A 22,628-nucleotide genomic window follows, 5' to 3' on the forward strand; every position below is an offset into this window, starting at 1 on the left:
TCCAGCAACATACCAAAGCCTATTTTAATTGTTTTCTTTTACTTACACTCATGGAATCAGGTTTTACCGTATTAAATCTCTTCTAGAGTCACATTCTTTGCACAATCTCGCCCTCAATGACGAACATCCAGTCTTGTATATTCAGTCACCCTTGAAAAAATAAGTCTGAGCACTGTGTCCAATGCCTATACTTCAACCCAAAGATCCTAGTTCACAGGGACAAGATTCTTCGAGCACATTGGGCAAATACTGACATGGCGAGTTCGTCAGAGATGGAAAATGTGAAGCGGGGTATTCTATTGCTGAAGGTAATGGGTTTCTCCATTGATGTAGAGGCATAGGAGGCTCTGGGAACACAAAGACATCAAACTTAATACATGTGTGAGGTTGAAAGAAAATACCATAAAGACCCTGTGCCCAAAGTGCCTAATTTCCTGTAAAACGCCTGGTCTGTTGAACATGAAGGCATTCAGACCGCACACCCAAGACGCCGAAGCATGATTCTTCAAGCAACAGTCCAGAGTCACAAAAAACTAGCCGCTCTACACAGAATAAACACAGTCGAAGCAGCACACAGAACTTGCATCCTAGTGAGAAAAAAACTCACTGGTAAGGATACACAGACCGGCATCGCCACAAATTCAGTGAACGATTGAATATGGAGAGGGAAAGAGGAACCGGCACCTAGACACCCAACGTCTTCAAGTGAAAGAGGAGGGCATTGGAGGTCAAGATAGAAAACCTAATGAAGACTGTCTTCGAGGAAGCCATGACTTCTTTGAAGGAAGAAAAGACAGGAGAAGAGAGAAAAACCAGATAGGAAAATATAACATAACAGGAAGGATCACTCATGGAAAGCTACGAGACGTAGATAGGGAAAGAGGAAGAGTGTATTTTAAGCATGGATTCACAAGACTTGGGGCTTGATGAATCACAAGAAATGCTGTGTCAAGAGAAAGAGGCTGACTCCCCTTGGGAGGCAATAGTATCCTGTTCCTTATGGTCATCCCCTCTGGATGACATTTCCACATACTATGCAGCCCTGAAAAAGGCATCGGAAACATTCGGGCTGAAAATCGAAGTAGTAAACGAGACCTGTGTTCTCCTTTAAACACTGACCCAAATCTACAAACTGCTTTCGTATCTCCCCATGCTTTCCAGTATTGCAAGGCAAGGAGGGTTTGCAGCCCAAATCTTTTCCAGATTCACATATTGTGCTTTATTCCACCACCTAGTAGTTTGGTACGGATCTCTCCGAATGTACAGTAGTCCAGTTGCCCGTTTTGGATTTTGGCTGCAGGCTCAGTCTAGGAAGACTTCTGAAGGAACTAACAGCTGGGCAGGTAAGTTGGAGGGCTCAAGGATGTAGTTCCACATTCAACGGTATCTGTGAACTGCACGTCGACTAAGAACAGACCGTCGGATCAGCCTTCTCCGTTGACATCAACTCTGCAGCGTTTAACTTCGAGGAATCGGTCTCCGCTGCCTCAACGTTCGACGTTAAAGCACAAGGACTCCGAGGTCATCACATAGAGAGCTGACGTCGAGGCACAGGACTCAGTCAGCGTGTTCACATACTCTCGGCGTCGATTTGCTTCCCTCCGTCGATGTCAACCAGGCAAAGATCGACCTCAAGGCCCAGTTCCACACCGAAGCGACATCGGTCAACTTCTAGTAGACGTTCGCCTTTGGTAACTTATCGCTCGACATCGAGAAAACGGTCTCAGTTATCTGTTCAATCGACGTCAAGGCATCCTCCGCCAAGATAGACATCGAAGGCTAAAACACAGCCAGTGCTTCGTTCTGTTGGTTCCTTCTCTCCTGACGTCGAGAGTTCAATGGCCTTTGATGGCCCAAGAGAGACCGACTACATATTCGACGTCAACCCATCACTATCAGATTAAGGTCAAGAGACAGGCGTCAACCTCTAGGTCACCGGAGGTCATCTTATTGACGTTGAGCAGCCCAACGTCCTCTCCTGAACATCCCCGTCCACAGGAGACAGAGGCCCCTACACAAGATGAGACAAGGAGACAAACATCACTCTCTGTATCTCTCTCCTAGGTGGATGTTACCACTGCATCACTGGCTGAAGTCCACAATCGGGCAGGTACGGTAACCATAGGACTACTCCAGTTCCCTACACAGGTCACCACTGGCTTGTCTGGTTCAAACAATAGATCTCGCGCCTACAACTCCCTCAAGTGGTAAAGATTATGCTTGTACAGTGACCACTTCCTCAAGAAGGTCCACATCTCGTGGGCATCCAAGAAGGTGCAGATCACCAACACCTTCTTTGACTCAGTCTTCGAAAGGGGACTATTCTCCAACCCTAACAGACAGTCCCCCTTCAAGGGTCTCGCTAGTGGATGATGTCAGTACTTTCCAAGAGGTATTGGCCAGGGTGCAACAAAATTAAGCATCGGTATGCCTACCTCCCCCAAATTTCTTCCTCTGCGATTTTTGAGACTTTACACCACAGAGCAGCGGCCAGGTCTTTGTTACCTCATGTTCCTCACACCAGCAACTATCAAGGCCGCACCAACAAGGATCTTGAAAAAATACAGGCCTCCAGAAGAGGATCCGCTATTTTTTAGAGCCGGTCAACCGCCAGACTCTGTGATCATTGCAGCGGCTAAAAAGACACACACAGTATCTTCCTCCTCAGCAGTGCCTCACGATAAGGAAAGCAAAGCACAGGACTCTTGGGGAAGGAAAGTTTGTGGTACTTTAGCCTCCATGCTGAAGGTTTCCAGCGCTTTAGCCCTTTTAGGGCGCTATGATAGGGCTTTGTGGAACTCTAGAAAAATGTATGGACTAACTTTCCAAGGAGGATCGCAGAGATTTCAAGGGGGTGTTGCAAGAAGCATTGGTGGCTAATCAGATCATTAGTGCTACAGCTGATGGAGCAACTGTATCTGCTCATGCTTATGCACATGAGATCTGTGCAAGACGTTCATCCTTGCTCTGGCTTACTGCACTAAAGCCTGAGGCTCAACAACGGATCCTGAATCTCCCTTTTTCCGGATCCTCCTTGTTTGGCGTGTACACAGATGACCATGTCAAGAATGAAATCCGAGCTAGACACCCTGGAAGTGGTTGGGCTTCAAAAGAAATCCGCATAGGCATAGCCAACAGGTCTTGTTTTTGGGACCTTATAAGTATTTAGTTATGCAGTACTATTTCCTTGGTGCAACAACATCAACTGTTGCATGGCTAAACACTTATAAGGTCCCAAAGGCGCGACCTATTGGCTATGCCAATGCTTGTTCGCCAAGAGTACCTGTGGATAATGGAAGCACCGTCTGCGGCAGGTTCCAGCGCTATTTTGTGTTCAATTACCAAACCTACAACGGAAACACAATTATAATTCTTCACCTCCGGCATACTAAGAGCTGTGGCCAACATGTAATTTAGAAGTGTGGTGGCTCAGTGGAATCCAGCACCTAATGTAGGAGCAGCCATTGACTTCATGGGCACAGACTGAAGTGCAGCAGTTTTCCTGGCCTTTCCTCTTCCTGAGCTGGATAAAATGTATCCATTGATTTGGGCAACAAGAAAAATGTTGTTCACGTCACCACTTCTCCAACACGGTCTGGCAGGTTACATCTGCCATTTTACTTCACCATGCAAGATTTCTGGTCACGCTTCTATAATTCCCCAGATCCTTTTTGTGAGCATCAGAAGATCTGAAACTATTAACCATGGCAGTATAAGGTTAGTTATACCCTGTAAAAGCAATGCATATAAGAGACCGGCTACAAATCATAGCAACTGCCTTCTCAACATTTAGTTTGTACCACTGTTTCCATGAGCGTCGCCTCACAAAAAATATTTTGCTAGCTTTGAGTTATATTTCTAGAAAATGCTCCCTAACTTGGATTAGCTTTTTTGTTTTTTAAAGGTCTACCTGGTAATAGCTATATATGGTCTGACATGCAGGGAGAAACTAGAAAGCCTTCAGCGCGCACAAAGATGAGGTGGCCCTGGCAGCGCGCCTGCTGGGACATCGCTGGTTTGAGCAGCTCAGTGTTACAATTCCTCATACTTTCCAACACGAGCGTGAGCAGAAAGCTGCACGCACAGCTAAAGATGGGAACTGAAACAATTCACTTCTAACAGGGAGTGCAATTTGCGTATTTATAGCTCAGATGGCACAGATGAAGTAGAGCTAGGCTGCACAACGCCAGTGCGGGCGTGTGCTCATCGAGATGCATATGGCTTGAGCTAAAGACAGGCCAGCACAGCTTGGAAGAACATTCTGCACCATAACAAACTTAAAGTAGCATCTCCAGCAGCTCTGTCTGACGCAGCCATTACGAGGGCAGCAGAGGACCCCCGCCCCCTCACACACATCGTGCTTGCAGCATGGAAGTTTTCAGCAGTGCTTGTGTTGAAAAAAGCCTAACGATCGGCTGGGAAAAAGAGTTCGAACAAACATTTAAAGGCTGTGTTCGAATCTTAACAGACGACCCAACAGTTCTGTCTCAGGAATGGATCACTTGAGCAGATAATGGCGGAGGGGGGAGGGTGGATGGGCAACCTCACACTAGCTCTAAGTTTTTTTTAAATCTACTCTTGGAGGAAACCTAAATTGTAAACAGTAGGGCTTGAGAAAAACAATGTTGGCCACAGAAGTGCCAATGACCAGTTGTGGGATCTCCAATCAGCAGAGCCCCCGCCCCCTCACACAGGCAGCATGTTGGTTCTGAACCAAAATGAAAATAAAAGGAGTGCGAGAAATGTTCCAGCAACTCTACATGACGTGAATGGATCACGTGAGCCAATTGATTGGGGGGGGAAATTAGGGAAAGTCATGCGAGCGTTGCAGGTTTTCTTTTAAGCAAATTTGCGCCCGGACCTGTAGGAAATGTCTACATTTCACATTAGTGGTCGTGAAAAGCACTGTAGGCCACAGAATTGTGGATGACCAGTTATTGCCAACGACCTGGAAGAGTGGTGCAAACGATCAATGGTACATTTAAGAATGGGTACTCACTACCTTTCTGTCATCAACCACAGGAGATTGCTCCAGTAAAGACAGTGTTACCGGCTGCAAGAGCTGCAGCACGAAGTATACACTCTCCTATGAAAATCGGCCCACGAAGAAGTTCCTGTATCTCAACAAGGTTGAGGGGTATACTCTAGGTATTTTCTAGTGAGAAAGAAAGGTCAAAATTCAGAATTCAGACCTATACTGGATTTGCGCTTGCTCAGCAAATCCATCCGGAAGAAAAGTTTTCGCAAGTTGGCTCTCCTTCAAATATATCCTCATCTCCAGCAAGTGGACTGAATGTGCTCGATAGACCTGCAAGATGCATATTTTCATGTCCCAGTCAACCGACAGCACTGGAAATTCCTGTGCTTTCTGGTGGGAGCCTAGCCCTATCGGTTCAGACTTCTGCCCTTCGGTTTAAAGTCAGCTCTCAGTGGTCCCCAAATGCATGGCAGTAGTAGCAGCTGCTCTAAGGCAACGGGAATGTTTGTGTACCTTTACCTTGACGACTAGCTTCTGAAGGGTCCATCTCCAGTTTGTGACGCCCCACTACCAACTATGTCTAGCCCTTTGCCAATGGCTGGACCTTCATGTCTATTTCGAGAAGTCAGTTCAACATCCTACTCTAGGAATCCACTTTTTGAGTGCAACAATAGACTCCTTTGGAGGAAAGACTATCTATCACTCTGAAGTGCAGGCAGATCCTTCGCACTGCTTTTTCTTCAGTCCGACCGGTTGCTTCTCTTCTAGGGTCGATGGCACCCTGCATCTTCTCATCCCAAACACCAGGCTGAGGATGCGTACTTTATAGCAGGGTGTAGAGGACAAATGGGATCAACAATCTGCTCGATGGGACGACAAGGTCCATCTCTCGAGAGCAGCCACATCTATCTCATGGTGGGTGTGACAGGAGAACTCTTGGTGGGAGTTCCCTTCCATCAGCCTCCACCAGCACAATTGTTAATCCCAGATGCCTCCCTCCAGGGGTGGGGAGCGCACATGGGGTCCCTCCAGACTCCAGGTCGGTGGACGTCAAAAGAATAGTCGTACCATACCAATATGCTGGAGCTAAGGGCTGTGTATCTAGTACTCAAGGCTTTTCTACCCTCTATTCAGACCAGCTCCATACTAGTCAAGATGGACAATAAGTCCACCATGTGCTATTTAAACAAACAGAGAGGGACTCAATCACTTCCTCTGTCCCTGGAGGCTCAAGCTCTCTGGCATTGGCTCCTAGCAAGGAAACTGTAGATCACAGCGATACATCTACCAGGAGAGCAAAACTCTAAAGCAGTTTCCCTCAGTTGTCACTGTGATGATCCACAAGACTGGGTTCTACACAACGAAGTAGTGGAAGGAATTTTTCGAGACTGGGGTCGTCCAAGCATCAATCTTTTTTCATACGAGACCAACAAAAAATACTGCAACTCAGCATCAAGGTTCTATCGCCGGGGTCGAGAGGGAATGCCCTTATGATCAACTGGTCAGGGGGCTTTGTTTACTCTTTTCACCCTCTTCCTCTCATCCTGAAGGTCTTAACCGAGCTCTCCCACTAAATGGCGAGAATGATTCCGATCGCTCTAGACTGGCCAAGACAATGGTGGTACACATACCTTCTACACCTATCGGAATTTCCACACAAGAAGCTGCTGTGCAGGCCGGATCTGCTGTCCAAGATGAATGGGAGCATTCATCATCCCAACCTTCCCTAGCTGAACTTTGCAACATGGTTCCTGAGGATCTCAAGTATGGACACTTAGGACTACCTCAGGACTGCATGGGCATTTTGAAGGAAATAAGAAGGCCTTCTACAAGGCACTCTTATGCATTTAAATGGTAGCGTGTGTACTGTGTACTACTTTTCAGGAATGCTGTAATGTTTTATAAATGTAGGTTTACCATTTGACAGTTTTAAGAATGCTTTCTGCAAATGTCAATCAAGTACTGTTGTATGCTTTGGCAGGGATACAATTAGTTCAATGCAACAGATACACTTGCAATGTAATCCTGTGGAGGAAAACAATTTGAAACAATTTGCAGGTATTTACTCGACTTATTCCCCAGGCTTCGGGGGTTTAGGACTGCACAGGGCGAGATTCATGACCAGGTAGGTACCGCACCACCAGCGGCACTGGGGTGGTGTGCAGAGGTCACTGGGCCCAATGTTATCCATTGGAGGCAGGGGTATCTTGAAGAGGTACGGTTTGCAGGTATGTACCCGCGGTCATAGGACAAGTGCCCCAGGGGTTGAGGTGACTACAGGGGTAGCTACAAAGTGGTACCACAGCGCCACGGGCGGCCCGGTGCATGGTGCAAATCCGCGTTGGGCACTCTGTTTTCCAGTGGAGGTCCTCTGTTTTGGAAAAAGGCTCCAGGCTGCGACCAGGAGGATGGACAGGTAAGTTGGATAGCTGGAGACACCTGGGCACTGACAGCTGGGTTCCCCAAGGCCAGTGGCGGAGGATGCAGGGGGTGCTTTTTGGTGTCCAGTTGTGGGAATCCCCTCATCTTCAAGATGGAGGGAACTGAGGTGTGTGCTTAACTTCGCCTCCCCACCTGAGGGGTTGGCAAAGGTGGGCACACCTCCCTTTCTAAGTTTTTCCAATATTGGCATTAGTGTGGGTTTAATGTGCTGAGATGTTTGATACCAAACATCCCAGTTTTAGGCAAAGCCATCATGGAGCTGTGGAGTTTGTAATGACAATCTCCCAGCCCCTGTTCTCAAAATGGCTTCTCTGCACTTACAATGCCTGTGAATAGAAGACATTGTAGGAACATATAGCTAATGCAGCTATGCCCTCAACGGGGTACCGTGCACCCTGCGTTTTAGGCCTGTAAGGCCTGCTAGAGGGGTGACTTAACCATGCCACAGGCAGTGTTGGTGAGCATGGCAGTGTTGGTGAGCATGGCACACAGGGATGGGTGCCATGTCGCTTCATTTTAGTCTACACCAAAACACACGGCCTGCAGTGTGTGTGTGTGTGTGTGTCTGTGTGTTTAAGTGAGCAGTCTCTGAGGGTGGCATAATGCATGCTGAGGCCCTCTTGGTCACAAACGCCCTTGGTACCTGGAGTACCTTTCACAGGGGACTTGCATGTGGCCAGAGGTGTGCCAATTGTGGGAACAAAGGTTCAGTTTTGGTAAAGAACATCGGTCCTGGGAGCCTGATTGCCAGGGACCCAGGGCACACTCAGTCAAGTTGGCATCAGGTGTCTGGCAAATTGTTAGGGGGTAACTATGCAAAAAGAGACCCTTTCCTACAGACCAGCACAAGGGGCTTATGTGCCCCGGCAGGTATGTGCTCACGTACTAAGCACCCTGCCTTAAGGCTGTCAGGCCTGCAGCTGAGGTGACTTAGCGGTATCACATGCAGTGACAGGCACACAGGGATGTGTCGTGTTGTGTTTTCACTTTTGTTGCACCAAGACATGGTCTACAATGGCAGTCTTGCATGTGCTTAGTGAGGGTTCCCGTAGGGTTGCATAATTCGTGCTGCAGGCGTTAGGGGTCCTCTTTAGTACCGCAGGCCCTAGGTACCAGGGTACTATTTACTAGGGACTTCCAGAGCGTGCTCAAGGTTTTGCCAATTGGGGGAAACAATTGTACAGTTTTGGGAAAGAGTTCTTGCACGGGGGACCTGGTTAGCAGGAACCCCAGTGCACTTTCATTCGAAATCACATCTTTTAAAAAGTGGGGATGACAATGTAAAAAAGGTATGAGAAGAGAGAGGTACCCTTTAATCTAGTCAAGGGAAATGGGGTTATCCAACCCAAAATATGTAGAGGTTCCCTTGAGATGATTTACAAACAATTTTGTCAACGTACTATTCTGTATGGACAATTCATACATATATAACACAAACATATAACAGTTAAAAAATCATTTATTATAAATGCAAACATATAACATAAAAACCAATAAGTTTGACTAGCTAATCTGGTCAGTTAAAAAAGCATGAATACATAACAATCAATTATGGCCTGCATAATTGAAATGGAGGACAGAGCTGTAAAATATAAAATTGTTGGATACAATTTGTACATTCGGACTCCTTTATAGTATCATCGATCTTATGTTACTATCGAATCTGTAAATCAACCATCGATGCTGGAGTCTTGAATTGTACCAAGGATTTCGTTGGCGCGTTTCGGTGGAATGAATGGGTGAGAACCACCTTTATCAATACTTTCTGATGTCGGTCACGTTAGGGAATTAGTTGAATCTCCCTAGAATATATATACATACAATTAGCGTACAGTATTATTCTGGTATACTTGTACATAGTAATCTCCAGAGGGGACATAAATACATGGTTTGCTTCCCTTTCTAAAACCTATCACTTCAGTCAAGTTAGAATCAGGCTAGCATTTCTTGAAAAAGCAGGCTCTTGTTACACTCTGTTACAGCGCTTTGTAATGTAGTTACAATGATGAATTCATTACACTGTATATACAGAGAGAAATCATGATCCCTCCTATAGCTGGATACAACATTTGAAAGAGATATTATATGCTCATTCGGTGTTAGCCTCCTGGAATCATACATTAAATTAGCTATATTCTATTGGTAAACAAATATAATTTTCAAAAGAGTCCTATGTTAACTCACAAACTACCCGCGGAGCTCCATATTAGCATCCTGGTATACTGAGTTCGAGGCATGTGGGCTGCTGAATTCATATCTGTGCATAGATCGCCACCTAGTGTTGGGTCCGGATGATTGCACATTGTTGTCCTGGAAGAGTCTTCGAAGTATCACGAGATAGGTGGCTCCTCCCCTGGACTACCGTGCGCATGGGCATCGCCTCCATCCCCAGATTGTTTTTTTCCGCCATTGGGTTCGGATGTGTTTCGGTTCCCTCTGTCGGAACCGATAGTTGTTCAACTTCTACTCGAGACCAAAAGGTCTTTAGGCTGGGCGTCGGTATAGTTGCGTACGGGTTTCTTTCTGACTCTCAGCCCCGATCTCTTGTTGCCCTTCCACGTGCTTTCGGCGCGGACGGGCCTACACTACACTCTTGCTATGGAGCGGACTCCGTTTAAGAAGTGCCCGGTGTGTAACTCTAAATATTCACACCTCGACGTGCACCCTGTGTGCAATACCTGCTTGTCACCGGATCACCGCGAAGACACCTGCATGGCGTGTTCGAAATTCCGGAGCAAGAAGACTTTGAAGATTCATCGAGCCCATAGGCTCCAGGCTAAGTTATCGGCTACGGCGCCCCCACCAGATGACATTTTCCAAGAATCTGTCGAGGGAGAAGACGACGTGCAAGGTTCGGATTCTAATCCCGCATCCGAGGGGGAGACCTACGACGCGGGTGAGGAGAACTTTGACGAAGTCACCGACGAGGTAGGGGACGACGATCAGGCTTTTGCCACGATGGGAGATAGCTCGGAGGAGGAGCATCCCCAACCAGACTCAGGGGTTATTCCCCTTCATACGGCCCAGGTCGAGGGATCGTCTTCGGGCCTTACCCAAGATCTAACTAGGAGTCCTACGTCCCCGCCTCCGGGCCCGGTCACGGACATTGATGAACCACCACTTACGTTGAAGAAAACGAAAGTGAAGCCAACTGGTCACGCACCCTCTGATGCGAAACCGAAAGCGAAAGTTGAGCTGGTGAAGAAGGTTCTGGAGGCGTCAACTTCCAAGAAAGTCAAGATGGCCGACTCGAAGAGCCACGCCAAAATGGCCGACCCGAAGCCCTCGGGGTCGGTGCCGAAGGCTAAATCGTCCGACGCGGCTGCGTCGGTTCCGAAAGGGGTCGTGGACCCGAAGAAGGCTCCAAAGAAGCGTCAGGGCGACGACGCTCATGGGCATGGGCCGTCGGCCCCGAAGAAAGTGACTGCCGGCGTTCAGGCTCTCGACGACGAGGGGTCGCTCGGACCGGTCAAGCCCTCTCCGGCCTTGACGATGAAGGTAGCGGAATCCCTGCAGCGGATACGAAAGGACAGTGTGGTTCCCGCTCAGGACGCTGTAACGCCTAAGCTCACGCCTAAGCCTGCGAAGGAGCAAACGCCTATCTGTTTCACCCTACCACCCAGGTCGGCGCCGAAGGCCTTCGCCTCGAAACAGGGCGGACCCTCGAAGGAGGTATTGACGCCGAAAGCTGCCTTGGTGGTGTCGAAGCTTCGGCTCCAGCCGCTTGCTGAAGAGGAACGTCGTGAGGTAATCATCGACGCCAACACCGGGAAACTGTCTCTCCTCAAGAGGAAGATCACGACGGAGCCGGCGTTGGAACATTTCAAGATCCCTCTCAAAAACAAGAGGGACTCTGCGGACTCTTCGGCTCTGGTGGAACCTGTGTCCCCACAAGCCCTGGGACACTCGCCGACGCATTCCCCCGCAGGCGATGCGGACGAAGAAGATGCCGAGTACACCTATCCGGCGTACTCGGATCCGGAGGAGGAGCGCGAACCTTGGTCCGCCGGAGGCGACACGGAGGACCCGCAATCGGGTCAGGACACGCAACTTTTTGCGGCCAAGACGTCCCCGACGGAGGACTCGGCGGCCTTTAATGCTCTGATCGAGCGAGCTGCGGCTAACCACGACGTCGAGCTGCACTCGGACCCCGTGGATGTGGACTTCTTATTCGACACCTTCTCTGTAGCTGAAAAGTCAGTCAAAACGCTGCCGATGCTCAAAGGGGTGCTTAAACATGCAACGGAGGTCTTCAAGGAGCCCACACGGGCGCGTGTGGTCAACCCTCGCATCTACAGGAAATATAAGGCAGCGCCCACGGATCCTACATATATCAGGGGACACTTGCCATTGGACTCCTTGGTTGTTTCCAACGCTCGGAAGAGGGCGAACTCTCAAACTACTGGTGACGCTCCTCCCCCAGACAAAGAGTCCAAGATCTTCGAGGCCTCAGGCAAACGGATTGCTGCACAGGCAGCTAATAACTGGAGAATTTCTAACACCCAAGCCCTGCTTGCACGTTATGATAGGGCCCATTATGACACCTTAGAAGCCATACTGCAACACTTGCCTGACCAATACAAAGAGGCAGGAGAGATGCTGATTCAGGAAGGAAAACTCATTACGAATGCATCCATCAAATGTGCCCTGGATGTGGCAGAAACAGCCTCCAGGGCTATCAATACCAGTGTGTTGCTTAGACGCCATGCCTGGCTTCGAATTTCAGGGTTCAAACCCGACATCCAAACTACAATACTGAATCAAACAGTGAATCCTGACCACCTGTTTGGACCTGAGGTGGATGCCAGCCTGGAGAAAATGAAAAAAGATACGGAAACTGCCAAATCAATGGGGGCTTTACAAAGTCAGCAGTTTCGGAGTGGTTCCTTTCGCCGCTCAAACTCCAGAGGCACCTCAAGGGGGCAGGCATCCCAGTCCACACAATATTACAAGAGTAACACCCAAACCTCGTACAACAACAAGGGTAGAGGTGGTTACAGAGGCAATAATGTCAAGGGCAGGGGACGTGGAAACAATAGCTCCAGGTCCACCACCACCACCAACAAACAGTGACGTCTTGTCACTGCCCCCCGACCATACAACACCGGTCGGGGGGAGACTCCAGCAGTTCCTGCCGGCGTGGAAGACCATCACCACGGACAGGTGGGTGAGGTCTCTTATCCAGTACGGGTACTGTCTAGAGCTTACTTCCATTCCACCGGACATGCCCCCAAGAAGCCGTCCTATGTCAGGCGAGCATTTGACCTTGTTGCAGCAAGAAGTTCTAGTCATGCTGCAAAAAGGGGCGATAGAGCTCGTTCCATTGCAAGAGCGGGGAACAGGGGTTTACTCCCTGTATTTTCTGATTCCCAAAAAGGACGGGTCCCTCAGGCCAATCCTGGACCTCAGGCCCCTAAACTGGTACATCCTCTTGGAGCACTTCCATATGCTCACGTTGCAGCAGGTGCTTCCCCTGCTTCAGCAGGGGGATTTCCTGGCTACGCTGGATCTGAAAGATGCCTATTTTCATATCCCCCTGCATCCTTCCCACAGGAAGTATCTCAGATTCACGATCTTAGACCAGCATTACCAGTTCAGGGTCCTGCCGTTCGGGGTCACCACGGCACCAAGGGTATTTACAAAGTGCCTAGCGACTGTGGCGGCGCATCTCCATCGCCAGCACGTCCACGTCTATCCCTACCTGGACGACTGGCTCATTCAGGCAAGGACAGAACGACAGTGCGTCGACCATGTGTCACGCACCATTCATCTCCTGCACGATCTGGGATTCTCTCTGAACTACCCAAAGTCCCATCTCCAGCCCGCCCACGTGCGACAGTATCTGGGTGCGACAATCAACACTCTGGCAGCCACTGCGCAGCCAAATTCAGTGAGAATCGCCAGTATCCAGGCGCTGATCCAACGATTCAGACCCCAACACTCGCTTCCAGCGAAGGTGTTCATGCAGTTGATAGGCATGATGGCCTCCTGCATCTCCATTGTCCCGCACGCGAGACTACATATGCGTCCGCTTCAGGAGTGCCTAGCACGTCAGTGGACTCAGGCTCATGGGCAACTGACAGACCTAGTGTTGGTGAGCGGTCGGGCATACAACTCTCTGCATTGGTGGAATCCACAAAACCTTTGCAAAGGCCGACCATTCCAAGAGCCTGTCCCACAGATTATCCTGACGACGGACGCCTCTCTCCAGGGATGGGGAGCGCATGTACTCCATTACACTGTGCAGGGACTATGGACACTACAGCAGAGGAAGATGCACATCAATGTGTTGGAACTGATGGCAATCTTCATGGCCTTAAAGGCGTTCAAAGTACATCTGTGCAACAAAGTCGTGTTGATCCGGACGGACAACATGACGGCCATGTACTACATTCAGAAGCAGGGAGGCACACACTCTCCACAGCTGTCTCATCTGGCTCAGAGCATGTGGAAGTGGGCCATTCAGAGGAACATCTTCCTCATGGCAGAGCATCTCCCGGGCAAGGACGATCAAATGGCGGACCTGCTCAGCAGGCACAGCCATCAGATGCACGAGTGGGAGATACATCCATCAGTACTCCAACCGTACTTCCAAAGGTGGGGTCATCCAGAGATAGACCTGTTCGCCACAAAGGAGAACGCAAAATGCCAAAGCTTCGCCGCCAGGTTCCCACACCCGCAATCGCAGGGCAATGCGATGTGGATGAACTGGTCAGGCAGATTTGCGTACGCTTTTCCCCCAGCACCTCTGATACCGCTGGTGGCACGCAAACTCAGGCAGCACTCGATGACTCTCATCCTGGTTGCTCCAACGTGGGCTCGCCAACCATGGTACACCACGTTTCTAGAACTGTCCGTGGTGCCGCATCAAAGGCTTCATCTCACTCCCAGCCTTCTGACGCAGAGCCATGGCGACATTCAGCACCCAGATCCGCAGCAGCTCAACCTGGCGATCTGGCTCCTGAAGTCCTAGAGTTTGGCTACCTCAATCTTCCTCTCGATTGCATGAACATCATTCGGGAGGCAAGGAAGCCCACTACTAGAGCTTGTTATGCGGCTAAATGGAAGAGGTTTGTCATCTACTGTGCTAACCACAATATTGACCCGCTGGATGCTTCCATTCAAAACATCATTTGTTACCTTTTCCACCTGTATCAATGCAATCTGGCGTACTCTTCCATCCGCATTCACCTGTCTGCTATGGCAGCATACCTCCAGAATAGGCAGCACCTGTCACTCTTTAGGGTCCCTGCTATCAAGGCCTTTCTGGAAGGACTCAAAAGGGTCATTCCACCAAGGACCCCACCAGCTCCAGAATGGAACCTCAATGTGGTTCTTACGAGGCTGATGGGTCCTCCCTTTGATCCACTGCACTCTTGTGAGCTTCAGTTTCTGACTTGGAAGGTTGCGTTCTTAGTAGCAATCACATCGCTACGGAGGGTTAGCGAGTTGCAGGCGCTCACCATCCAAGAACCTTTCTTCCAGATACATGCTAACAGGGTGGTGCTACGCACTCACCCTAAATTCCTACCCAAAGTGGTATCACAATTCCACATAAACCAGACAATTGAATTGCCGGTGTTTTTCCAAAACCCAGAGACGCTGGCGGAGCGCATGCTCCACACCCTTGATGTTAAAAGGGCTTTGATGTACTATGTAGACAGGACAAAAGATTTTCGCAAAACCAAACAGCTTTTTGTTGCTTTTGCCACACACCACAAGGGAAACGCTATCTCCAAAGCGGGGATTGCTAGGTGGATAGTAAAGTGCATTCAGATCTGTTACGCTAAAGCTAAGCGCACTCTCACTATCCCACCGAGGGCCCACTCCACCAGGAAGTTGGGGGCCTCTATGGCTTTCCTAGGTAACATTCCCTTAGAAGACATCTGTAGAGCAGCCACATGGTCTACCACACATACTTTCACTAAGCACTACTGTGTAGACGTGCATTCCAAACAGCAGGCAGCTGTTGGTCAGGCTGTTCTAAAAACACTTTTTCAGACTGCTGCAGCTGGCACGGGCTGCCGCCGCTAATGGAGGGACTGCTATGTATTCTATGCACAGATATGAATTCAGCAGCCCACATGCCTCGAACTGCAAATGCTACTTACCAGTATGCATCTGTTCTTGGCATGTAGGGCTGCTGACATTCATATCGCCCGCCCTCCTCCCCGGCGCCTGTAGCAGCTGCAGTATTCATTCATATATATACATATGCTCATAGCATGGTCATCACTCACATTCTTCACTCCATCTCTGCCAATGGCTAAAAACAATCTGGGGATGGAGGCGATGCCCATGCGCACTGTAGTCCAGGGGAGGAGCCACCTATCTCGTGATACTTCGAAGACTCTTCCAGGACAACTATGTGCAATCATCCGGACCCAACACTAGGTGGCGATCTATGCACAGATATGAATGTCAGCAGCCCTACATGCCAAGAACAGATGCATACTGGTAAGTAGCATTTGCATTTTGACTACTCTAGTTTTTTTCAGGATTTCTATAAACATGCTGAGAATACTAAATCCAAACTGAAAGCACGAGGATATCCTAATAAACTCATGAAACACGCACTCAAACGGGCGCGTTTTTACGGTCAAGATAGTCTGTTAGACCAAAATAAACACACTAATTGAAACAACGCCGCTCTGGATAGAGTGGTGTTTGTGACACAGTTCTCACATGTGAGTAATCAAATCAAAAATATAGGAAAATCCTGAATTTTAATACGGATACACAACTGAATAAGCCACTATTTTCCTTTCGTAGGAACAAGACTATCAAAAATTGTCTAGTACACACTTACAAGCTCTCAAAAGATACCCAACTTACCTTGACTGGAAATGTAGCATCGGGCAACCATAAGTGTGGGACATGCTCTATATGCCCTCACTGCATTACCAGCAAAGATATAGAATACAACGGTAAAAAGCTAACTTCCACAACCTTCAACAATTGTCGAAGTCAAAATGTGATATACTTGCTCCTTTGCCCCTGCAATTTGGGGTACGTAGGAGAAACTAGTAGAGAGCTATGTATCCGTGTACTGGAGCACAAATCAGCTATCCGCACCAACAAAACCAATGCACCTCTAACTGACCATTTCAAATCTCAGGTGGTTTATCCTTGAAAAAATTAGGATCAATCGACGTGGTGGAGATATAGACAAAATGAGAAAAACGAGGGAACAATGGTATTTTTGTCATCTTAACACCATTCTGAAGGGTCTCAATATGAGATAAGATTGGGCCAAGTGCTTGTAACATTCTGTCTCCTTTCTTCTATGTACCTACCACTGCACCTTAAATCCAGTTCCCCCATTGTGAATGACGTATTCACTTATTGGCAAGAGCATTAATTACATCACTCTGAGCTCTAAAAACGGGTTGAGTGCGTTACAGGAGAAGTAAACGCATCCTTGAAATTGGGCACACGCTTTGGTTCGTCCTGTAAAGACATACTCCATCGAAGTTATGACAATCAATTATTTATTCAAAGATTTATCATATTAATTGATTTCAAAAAGTTTCTGGATTCATGTATTCCAAAGTTTTTGGGTTTGATCACAAGGAAATCATTCTTGAAAATTTCAGAACAATGCTCCGATGCATTTCGGGCAGGAGATGCCCTTTGTCAAGGAGCTCTGTGAACACAATAAAACGCTTTTGCCATCCAAAACACAACACAAATGGAATAGCATTCAGATTGATTACATTCGCTTGGGTGAAGGAGAACATACGTAAAGTATAAGTTGTGAACCTTATAGATCAATGCGGGTGCATGGAAAGTAAAGGGGAGGGTGGTGGGACGGGTGTGAAGGTTATGGGGTTCGATAAGTAAACACTTACGTGTCAGGGTCTTGGAGTGTGATCAGGCTCTGGGGTGAAAAAAAGTTAAGAAACCTGTTAAACGGTATGGGTCCGGCGATAAGCAATGGTAACACGGGTCTCAGTCCGAGCTCCAACTTACTTGGGGGTGGGAAGGTGGATCGGCTCACAGTTCCACGACAGGACCGCCGGTGGCTCGCGGAGTGAGAGGGGTGTTGTGGGAAACTACGCGAAGTGGTGGTCACGGGGTTAGGTCATGGACCTAATGGAAGGACTAGGCGTTTGGTGGTGAGTGTCACGGCTAACTTGGGAAGGTGGTTTGAAGTGAATGCATGAATATCGAAATGTAAACAATGTGCAATGTTTGTCCTCAAGCTTAATAAACAAAAGATACAAGGTGAGACGTGAGTACCATGAGTGGTACTATAGAAAGCAACTAAGTTCGATTCGGTCATTGAGGCAGTATGGCTTCATTGCCTGTAGTCTGTAAATCCAGGCTGTCTCGCGCTGGAGAAGTATTTTATTATGGTCTTTCCCTTCTTTTTTGCTGACAATTTCAAGCACCAAGAATTTTAGTTGAGCCACATTATGGTTGAATTCAGTGAAATGCATTGCAATGTTCGATTTTTGATTGTTGGTGCGGATGTTTGATTTATGTTCGTTTAGGCGAACTTGTATTTTCCTGGTAGTTTTGCCCACATATATCATACCACATGGGCATTTCAATAGATATATCAAATTGGTTGAGTCGCATGTCGCATTCACGTGCAGTTTAATTTTAAATCCTCTCATGGGGTGGTTTATGCTATTTCCCTTGATGATATTGTTGCAGCTGTTGCAATTATGGCACGGGCGTGTGCCAGTGTAAGAAATTTGTTGCATGGGTTCTCTTGACAAGATTTCTTTCAGATTTTCAGACCTGGTGTATGCAAAGATCGGAGGATTTTCAAATAGACTACCAAAGTCAGGTTCAGACGATAGTATACGCCAGTGCCTAAGGATGATACTTTTGTATGTTTTGCTAGAAGTAGAATATTTAGAGACTAATACAGTCCTTTTCTCCTCTTTTTTTTTGTTGAGCCTTTGAGGGCTTCTTGGTGTGTAATTATGGATGCTTTACTAATGGCTTCCGTTATGGGTTCTTGTGGATACCCTCTGTTGATGAACCTTGTAGCCGTTTCCTTCATCTTAGTTGTGCATGTTTCAGGATCTGATACGATACGTTTGATCCTTAACATCTGACTGAATGGTAGGTTTCTTTTGAGTGATTGTTGGTGAAAACTAGTATAGTGTACTGTGTTTCGATCTGTTGCTTTCCGGAAAAGGTCTGTTTCCAATCCTGTTTCTGTAATTCTAACCAAGACGTCGAGGAAAGTGATTTCATGTTCATTGATATTCCACGTGAGGATGATGCGATTGCCTTTGGTGTTTAAGTCAGTCAAGGCTGATTCTAAGTTTTCTCTGGTGTTTTTCCAAATGAAAAATAGGTTGTCGATGTATCGAACATATAGCATTAAATTGTCTGACCAGTTGGGGTTGGCGTAGATGTGGGTTGACTCAAATTCTGCCATGTAAATATTAGCGTAGGTCGGTGCTGCACAGTTGTCCATAGACATTCCGGACATTTGAAGATACCACTGTTGTTCGTGTGTAAAGTAGCTATGATATAATGTAAAAATCAACAATTCCATGAGGAAAGTTTGTAAGGAGTCTGTGATGTTGCTGTTCAGTAAGGCTTTTTTTATGGCCTCAATATCACCACCATGGGGGATGGATGTGTAGAGGCTTTTTACGTCGGCGGTGCATAAGATGAGATGTTCATCTGTGGTTATGTTTAGCTCTGAGTTTTTTAAGGAATTCCGTAGTGTCTTTAATGTAAATCTTGAGGTTCGTTACAATTGGCTGTAAGTGTCGATCTAAGAATTTCCCTGTTGGCTCATGGAGGGACCCTCTCGTGGACACAATGGGTCGAAACGGTGGGTCCGTCAGATTCTTGTGAATTTTTGGGAGCATAGTTATAGATGGACTTTTCGGATATTCTACGATGAGATATTTTTTAGTGCGGTCATCGATGATGCCATCCTCGTGTGCTTTGGTGACAAGGTCTGTTAATTCAGATTTGTATTGTTTGGTTGGGTTGCCATGTAGCTGCATGTAGGTTTCAGAATCATTGATGTGTTCTTTGATGTTCGAGGTATGTGGGCTGCTGAATTCATATCTGTGCATAGATCGCCGCCTAGTGTTGGGTCCGGATAATTGCACATTGTTGTCCTGGAAGAGTCTTCGAAGTATCACGAGATAGGTGGCTCCTCCCCTGGACTACAGTGCGCATGGGCATCGACTCCATCCTCAGATTGTTTTTTTCCGCCATTGGGTTCGGATGTCTTTAATTCCCTCTTGTCGGAATCGATAGAAAAACTTTCTTAAGACCAAAAGGTCTTTAGGATATACGTCGGTATTGTCTTGCGTTCGGCTTTACTTCTTCTAGCTCGCCTCCGAGCCGGTTTCTGTACTTCCGCGTGCTCTCAGCGCGGAAGGCCTAGTCAACGCTCCTAAATTATCGACCATCCATCATGGACCGTAGTCCATTCAAGAGATGTCCGGTCTGTAACTCGAAGTACCCCCACATCGACGTCCATCCAGTGTGCAACAAGTGTCTGTCGCCGGACCACGATGAGGCCAAGTGTATGGCCTGTTCACGCTTCAGGTCCAAGAAGGCACTCCAGCTTCGACGAGCTGCGCGCCTGGAGGCCCAGCAATCTGCTTTGGCGCCTGCGGACATTTTCGATGCTGGGGATGTTGAGGAAGAATATATCCAGGACGTCTCAGAATCAAACCCCGCGTCGGACGTCGAAGAAGACTGCGACGCTGATGCGGAGGTGTTCGAAAGCGAAGAAGTCGTCTAGGAGGCAGTAGACGACGACGGTGCCCTCGGGGCCATGGAAGATAGCTCGGACGAGGAGCTTCCTCAGACTGACTCTGGGGCCGTGCCTGTTCATAAGGCCCAGGTCGAGGGATCGCCTTCGGGTCTTACCCAAGACCTCGAAATGGGTTCCACGGCCCCGCCTTCGGGCCCGGCCACGGACATTGTTACCGAGCCACTCCCTGGCAAAACGAAACCGAAAGTAAAACCTACGGTCTCGACGCCAGATACTGCGCAGGTGCAAACATCGATCCGAAAGTGCGCATCCCCTTGGTCGGATCCACATCTTCGGAGGATTCGGCGCCGAAGAAGCCAAAGATGGCTGTTGAGCCAAAAGGCCAAGTCAAGGGCGTCGAGACGAAGTCTGCCACGCCAAAGACTAAGGTGAAGGTGATCGATACTGGCGCGTCGGCGCCGAGGAGTCGATGCCGGCAAGGTCCTTGTCGACCCGAAGAAGGCTGTCGCCGAACCGAAGAAAACTCTCGGTGACCCGAAGAAGCGACTCGATGACCCGAAGGTCCTCTCTGCCCCGCGTCCTCACGACAAGGCCAAGGGCGCTGCGCCTCGTGAGCCTACGGCGAAAGTGGCTTCGAAGGACTCTACTCCGAAAGTGGCCTCGAAGGACTCAGTTGAACCACCGCGTCCGTCCGCCGCGTTCACAAAAAAGGTGGCGGACTCCCTGCAGCGCATCAGGGACGGCACCGCGGTGGTCGAACCGAAGGATCCTCCGCCTGGGAAGCCTGTGGAGAAACCAGTTAAAGCGTCTACGCGATCCTCTTTACGTTGCCGCCTAAGACGGCACCGAAGGCTTTCGCTCCAAAGGCAGTGGCCGGCGTGCCCGAAAAGGTCTCCTCGGCGCCTAAGGCGTCGTCAGTGGTCCACAGCCCGCGGCCTCGACGACCTTCGGGGGATGAGCATCAGGAACCCTTCATCGACGCCGAAACGGGCAGGCTTTCCCTCCTGAAGCGGAAAATCACCCCAGAACCCCAACAGGAGTTTTACAAGATCCCTCTCAAGAAGAAGAAGGACTCTGCTTGCTCTCCGGTCTTGGTGGAACCCCTTTCACCACAGACCCATGATGTGTCGCCCACTTACTCCGATGTGGACGCTGGTGAGGGTGATGAAGAGGATGAATACAGTTATCCAGTCTATATAGACCCTGAGGATACCAATGAGCCCTGGGCAGCTGGTGGTGACCCTGGGGATCCTCATTCAGGGCAAGACCCTCAACTCTTTTCTGCAAAGACTTCGCCTACAGAAGACTCTGCTGCTTTCAATGCCCTCATTGAACGGGCCGCTGCCAATCACAATGTCCAGCTGCATGCTGACCCTGTGGATGTGGATTTCCTTTTTGACACTTTTTCAGTGTCAGAAAAGACTGTAAAAACTCTGCCTATGCTAAAAGGTGTTTTAAAGCATGCTCCTGAGATCTTTAAAGAGCCAACCAGGGCGAGGGTGATAAACCCTAGGATTGACAAATACATGTCGGCGCCTACTGATCCAACCTACATCAAAGGACACTTGCCTCTGGACTCCCTTGTCTCGAATGCCCGGAAGAGGGCCAATTCTCAGACTACGGGTGATGCTCCTCCCCCAGACAAAGAATCCAAGGTCTTTGAGGCTTCGGGGAAGAGGGTAGCAGCACAGGCAGCCAACATATGGCGCATCTCCAACACACAGGCGCTTCTGGCGCGCTATGACAGGGCGCACTACGATACACTAGAGACCCTGTTGCAACACCTGCCTGATCAATACAAGGAAGGGGCTGAGATGCTGATTCAAGAAGGGAAGCTAATCTCTAACGCAGCTGATACCGCGGCCAGAGCTATAAACACCAGTGTTATGCTTCGGAGACATGCCTGGCTGAGAATCTCTGGATTTAAGCCAGACATTCAAACCACCATCCTGAACCAAACGGTTAACCCAGATCACCTGTTTGGCCCGGAGGTTGACACCACCCTAGAAAAAATGAAAAAGGACACTGACACTGCTAAATCCATGGGTGCCTTGCAGTCCCAGCAGTTTCGGGGCGGGTCCTTTCGTCGCTCCAGCACTAGAGGCGTCTCCAGGGGTCAGCTTTCACAGTCCACGCAATACTACAAAGGCAACACCCAGACTACTTACACCAACAAGAGTCGGGGTGGATATCGTGGCAACAGCGCCAAGGGCAGAGGACGTGGCAACAACAACTCCAGGTCCTCTGCCAACAGCAAGCAGTGACGCCTTGTCACTGCCCCCCGACCACATAACACCGGTCGGGGGGAGACTCCAGCAGTTCCTGTCCGTCTGGAAGTCCATCACCACGGACAGGTTGGTCAGAAAACTTATCCAACACGGTTATTGTCTGGAGTGAACATCCACTCCACCCAACATGCCCCCAAGGCACCGTCCTATGTCGGACGAGCATTTGCACTTATTGCAGCAGGAGGTCACCGCCATGCTGCAAGAAAGAGCA

General features: G+C 48.7%; 1 protein-coding gene across 1 annotated transcript in view; it reads left to right on the forward strand.

Annotated features, from left to right (window-relative positions):
* LSM14A (LSM14A mRNA processing body assembly factor) overlaps nt 1-22,628 on the forward strand; it is a 318,574-nt gene that overhangs the window by 204,727 nt on the left and 91,219 nt on the right. The gene's annotated exons all lie outside the window — the stretch shown is intronic.

Source organism: Lissotriton vulgaris, chromosome 12 (genome assembly GCF_964263255.1).
Source record: "Lissotriton vulgaris chromosome 12, aLisVul1.2, whole genome shotgun sequence".
NCBI lineage: Eukaryota > Metazoa > Chordata > Amphibia > Caudata > Salamandridae > Lissotriton > Lissotriton vulgaris.